At 39.9% G+C, this 5,999-nt stretch overlaps 1 long non-coding RNA gene across 1 annotated transcript; it reads left to right on the top strand.

The window, feature by feature from the left end:
* Positions 1-202: 202 nt before the first annotated feature.
* Positions 203-1,400, top strand: LOC147642962 (uncharacterized). The gene is made up of 2 exons (XR_015272735.1): positions 203-641; positions 720-1,400. It is a non-coding gene; the product is annotated as an uncharacterized LOC147642962 (long non-coding RNA).
* Positions 1,401-5,999: the final 4,599 nt, after the last annotated feature.

The following is a 5,999-nucleotide window of genomic DNA, read 5'->3' as shown; positions in this document are numbered from 1 at the left end:
TGATAGCTTATCTGCGGTTGCGAATATATCTATTTTTTTAGCGTTTCCAAGTGCCCCTACTGCTGCGCCATCTACAGGCAGCCAGCTGAATCAAAGCATTTCCTGTCAAACATTCAAAACATATTGAAAGAAGAAACTTGAAAAGTTCTGAACCGTTTAAGCCCAAATTTTTAGAGAACATGCGTTGAGGTTCCAGCTCGGTTATTGACTACTTTTGATGTTGATAGCTTATCTGCGGTTGCGAATATATCTATTTTTTTAGCGTTTCCCCGTGCCCCTACTACTGCGCCCTCTACAAATCAAAGCATTTCCTGTCAAACATTAAAAACATATTGAAAGAAGAAATTGGAGATAAAAATTTTATTTTTTGTTCAGGTTCAGTAAGAAACGAAGTCATGCCACCAAAAAAGTCGAGATTGGGTCGTTGTATTCGCAATACAGAAGCAAAAAGACGTAAGATTACGAATATGACTGACGAAAAACGGGCCTCCTTTCGAGAGACTGAGCGGCTGAGAGCAATGCATGGGAACGCGTTAATATTGCTCGCAGGGGATTTCAGACAAACGTTGCCTGTGATTTCCCGATCGACACCAGCTGACGAGATAAATGCTTGCCTGAAATATTCTATATTGTGGAAACATGTACGTACATTACAGTTGAAGACGAATATGCGTGTCCAGTTATAGAACGATGACTCAGCCGACGTATTCTCACGACAGCTACTGGACATTGGGAACGGAAAGCTGCCAGTCAATGAGACGTCGAGAAAAATAGTATTGCCCGGGAATTTCTGTAATTTAGTTACATCGAAGGAAGAACTTATCCAAAAAGTGTTCCCCAATATCCGAATAAATTATAGGAATCACGATTGGCTCAGTGGACGAGCGATTCTCGCTGCCAAGAACAAAGATGTCTACCAGCTCAATCATGTAATCCAAAAAAGCATAGAAACTGACGAAATTACATATAAGTCGATAGATACCGTTGTGGAGGCAGAGGAAGCAGTTAATTACCCTACCGAATTTCTAAACTCACTTGATCTGCCTGGAATGCCACCACACATATTGAAATTAAAAATAGGTGTGCCGATTATCATGCTCCGGAATATAAATCCGCCGAAACTCTGCAACGGTACGCGACTCGCAGTCAAGAAATTGATGAACAGAGATTGCGGTTTCCCATTCGTTTGGCGTTTGCAATGACCATAAATAAAGCTCAAGGTCAATCTCTGGAGTTGTGTGGTCTGGATTTGGATGAAGATTGTTTTTCACACGGACAATTATATGTTGCGTGTTCACGAGTCGGAAAACCAAAAAATCGTTATATTTACGCGGCGAATGGAGAAACAAAGAATATTGTATACCAACAAGTATTACAGAATTAAATTAATTTGAAAATGATTATTTTTTGTTTGACTTATTTCTTATGCGTTCAACCACAATATGCCACAGAGAAACGTGGCAGTCCATTTGGAGAATGGTCAACGTGTCTATTTCACAGAAAAAATGTGCAAGAAAGAGTCCTGAATCGGCCAGCGACAACTCTGACTGCCTTCTTCACCTTATGCCAGGAAGATGATTTTGCCAGAACCTTGATGTATTCAGAAGTGCCCTCTTAACCATAATATGCCACAGAGAAACGTGGCAGGGTACAGCTAGTACATATATAAATATGAATTTAAATGGTATTTTTTTGTTATTATAATAATAATATTTAATACTAGCTGTACCCTGCCACGTTTCTCTGTGGCATATTGTAGTTAAGAGGGCACTTCTGAATACATCAATGTTCCGGCAAAATCATCTTCCTGGCATAAGGTGAAGAAGGCAGTCAGAGTTGTCGCTGGCGGATTCAGGACTCTTTCTTGCACATTTCTTTCTGTGAAATAGATACGTTGACCATTCTCCAAAAGGACTGCCAAGTGAACTAAAGCTGGATAGCGTTCATGAATGGGGAACGAACAAATTCTCCATGCAACCTCGTTGCTGCTTTCGTATCTTCCAGCCTGGTATTGAGATATTTCATCGACAACTCGTACTGCATTGCTGTCCCCATTTTCTGCCTGAACACCAAAAACTGCCATATCGCTGCCTTTATTCACGTACTTGCAGATATATTTAATCGATTTCACGGAATTGCAATATTCTACGTTGATGTGCACTTTGTATGATTTTGACAATAGTGTTGAGTATGGAACCACCCAACGATTGTCTACCTCAATATCACAAATTCTCATGTTTAAAGTTGCCGAAGTCCCTCCATCTTCAGTTGACCGTCTTCTATACAGAGGATATCCATCGTCCCCTGTTACGGTGTTGGCTGTAAATGCTCGAGGATATCGCTTGGAACACTTCCCGTCTACCATGCATGGTGAACTTCGGTTGAGGGTACCACATGGGCCATGGATCATGTTCTTGATGACAACTGCATGCAAATCTGTATCAACCTCTGCCCGTGGAATCTCAGCGCATATCACATTGTCAATTTCGTCTGGAGTAATTTTATCATACAGCCAAATCAGTATGTGCGCATGCGGCAATCCTCTCTTCTGCCATTCTACTGAATACATCCAGCACCGCTCAGATCCCAAAACTCCATGTTTCACAATGAAATCCATCAGTGACTTGAGCTTTTGTCTAAAAACACGGGCTGTGATGTCATGCCTATCCCTATATGATTGTCCAGGAAATAACAGCTGAACTATCTCGTCCCAAGCTGGATTGCATGTGAAGGTGATAAATAAGTCTGGACGGCCGTAGCAACGAACATATGCCTGGGCATCTTGAGCATATTCATGCATGTGGCTCGGACTACCTATGTATGAGGATGGCAAAATCGTGAGCTTTCCAACGTTGGTTGTATTACGGTCATTCATCACAGCATCCCGCAAATGGATATATTCCTCGGACCGAAGTTTCTTCTGATTCAATCGGAGGAACAGCAAACGTTGTTTCAATTTTTGCATACATATCGACAATGTACTGATGAAACAACTGACGACATTTCAATATATGATTGCAATCGGTCCTCCGAACCATTAACCTGTATGAGTAAAAGTTCATCGCGCAGCCGCGTCTCTCGGATGGAGGTCCGTTCTTCGTCAGTCATATTCGTAATCTTACGTCTTTTTGCTTCTGTATTGCGAATACGACGACCCAATCTCGACTTCTTTGGTGGCATGACTTCGTTTCTTACTGAACCTGAACAAAAAATAAAATTTGTATCTCCAATTTCTTCTTTCAATATGTTTTAAATGTTTGACAGGAAATGCTTTGATTTGCTTGTAGAGGGCGCAGGAGTAGGGGCACGGGGAAACGCTAAAAAAATAGATATATTCGCAACCGCAGATAAGCTATCAACATCAAAAGTAGTCAATAACCGAGCTGGAACCTCAACGCATCTTCTCTAAAAATTTGGGCATAAACGGTTCAGAACTTTTCAAGTTTCTTCTTTCAATATGTTTTGAATGTTTGACAGGAAATGCTTTGATTCAGCTGGCTGCCTGTAGATGGCGCAGCAGTAGGGGCACTTGGAAACGCTAAAAAAATAGATATATTCGCCACCGCAGATAAGCTATCAACATCAAAAGTAGTCAATAACCGAGCTGGAACCTCAACGCATGTTGTGTAAAAATTTGGGCTTAAACGGTTCAGAACTTTTCGAGTCTATGAAGGATGTAGACACGAACAGAGCATTTTTATATATATAGATATGTATATATTTAATAATTCAAATATATAATACTAGCTGTACCCTGCCACGTTTCTCTGTGGCATATTGTGGTTAAGAGGGCACTCCTGAATACATCAAGGTTATGGCAAAAGCATCTTCCTGGCATAAGGTGAAGAAGGCAGTCAGAGTTGTCGCTGGCCGATTCAGGACTCTTTCTTGCACATTTTTTCTGTGAAATAGACACGTTGACCATTCTCCAAATGGACTGCCACGTTTCTCTGTGGCATATTGTGGTTGAACGCATAAGAAATAAGTCAAACAAAAAATAATAATTTTCAAATTAATTTAATTCTGTAATACTTGTTGGTATACAATATTCTTTGTTTCTCCATTCGCCGCGTAAATATAAAGATTTTTTGGTTTTCCGACTCGTGAACACGCAACATATAATTGTCCGTGTGAAAAACAATCTTCATCCAAATCCAGACCACACAACTCCAGAGATTGACCTTGAGCTTTATTTATGGTCATTGCAAACGCCAAACGAATGGGAAACCGCAATCTCTGTTCATCAATTTCTTGACTGCGAGTCGCGTACCGTTGCAGAGTTTCGGCGGATTTATATTCCGGAGCATGATAATCGGCACACCTATTTTTAATTTCAATATGTGTGGTGGCATTCCAGGCAGATCAAGTGAGTTTAGAAATTCGGTAGGGTAATTAACTGCTTCCTCTGCCTCCACAACGGTATCTATCGACTTATATGTAATTTCGTCAGTTTCTATGCTTTTTTGGATTACATGATTGAGCTGGTAGACATCTTTGTTCTTGGCAGCGAGAATCGCTCGTCCACTGAGCCAATCGTGATTCCTATAATTTATTCGGATATTGGGGAACACTTTTTGGATAAGTTCTTCCTTCGATGTAACTAAATTACAGAAATTCCCGGGCAATACTATTTTTCTCGACGTCTCATTGACTGGCAGCTTTCCGTTCCCAATGTCCAGTAGCTGTCGTGAGAATACGTCGGCTGAGTCATCGTTCTATAACTGGACACGCATATTCGTCTTCAACTGTAATGTACGTACATGTTTCCACAATATAGAATATTTCAGGCAAGCATTTATCTCGTCAGCTGGTGTCGATCGGGAAATCACAGGCAACGTTTGTCTGAAATCCCCTGCGAGCAATATTAACGCGTTCCCATGCATTGCTCTCAGCCGCTCAGTCTCTCGGAAGGAGGCCCGTTTTTCGTCAGTCATATTCGTAATCTTACGTCTTTTTGCTTCTGTATTGCGAATACAACGACCCAATCTCGACTTTTTTGGTGGCATGACTTCGTTTCTTACTGAACCTGAACAAAAAATAAAATTTTTATCTCCAATTTCTTCTTTCAATATGTTTTTAATGTTTGACAGGAAATGCTTTGATTTGTAGAGGGCGCAGTAGTAGGGGCACGGGGAAACGCTAAAAAAATAGATATATTCGCAACCGCAGATAAGCTATCAACATCAAAAGTAGTCAATAACCGAGCTGGAACCTCAACGCATGTTCTCTAAAAATTTGGGCTTAAACGGTTTAGAACTTTTCGAGTCTATGAAGGATGTAGACACGAACAGAGCATTTTTATATATATAGATACATACATATTTATATATTCTGTATGTACATATTATGTAAATAACCCATTTTTAGTATTTGATATGAAAATTAAATTTAGTTACATGATTTTCTGTAATTTAAATTTATTTGATTTGCGCGCCCGGGCAAGAAAAGCTCAAGCAAGAAAAGCGCGCCAATTCTTTGTATTCCACCTTTTGTTTCTCTTCTTGCGTTCGCTAAAGGCCTACAACAGCATAGAGTGGCGATTAATAAGATTATTAATTATTCAAACGCTTTGTTATCAAATGAAATCTAACCCGTTGCATTTGTGACATAAACTATAATAAATAAGTGTAAAAATTGTGCAAATAAGTGGTATAAATAGCAAATTACAACTTTTTTCGTTGTTTCGGAACTTTGCGCGCCAATTTTACGTGCTGCTGCTATTGACACAGGTTTGAGTTTTAGCATTATTTGTTGTTTAGTTGTTAAAAATAAGGCCATTTAAAAGCCCTTATGACAATGGCAGATAAAAAGAGAGCACAAATCAGTGGAAACAAGTGCAGCCTGCCCCACTGCCAAAAATCTAAGCGCGATTTCCCCGCCCTTAAATTGTTCAAATTTCCAGAAAAAGACCCAGAAATTCTAATGAAATGGGCAGAAAAATGCAATTTTATTGAGGATTTTGTGGCGAACACTTCATCACTGTTTTTATGCCAAGATCA

This window comes from Drosophila serrata, unplaced genomic scaffold, assembly GCF_035046125.1.
Source record: "Drosophila serrata isolate PLE 108 unplaced genomic scaffold, ASM3504612v1 contig_318, whole genome shotgun sequence".
In the NCBI taxonomy this organism is placed as follows: domain Eukaryota; kingdom Metazoa; phylum Arthropoda; class Insecta; order Diptera; family Drosophilidae; genus Drosophila; species Drosophila serrata.
Note: the sequence above shows the minus strand (reverse complement) of the source record. Positions and strands in the feature narration are given on the sequence as shown.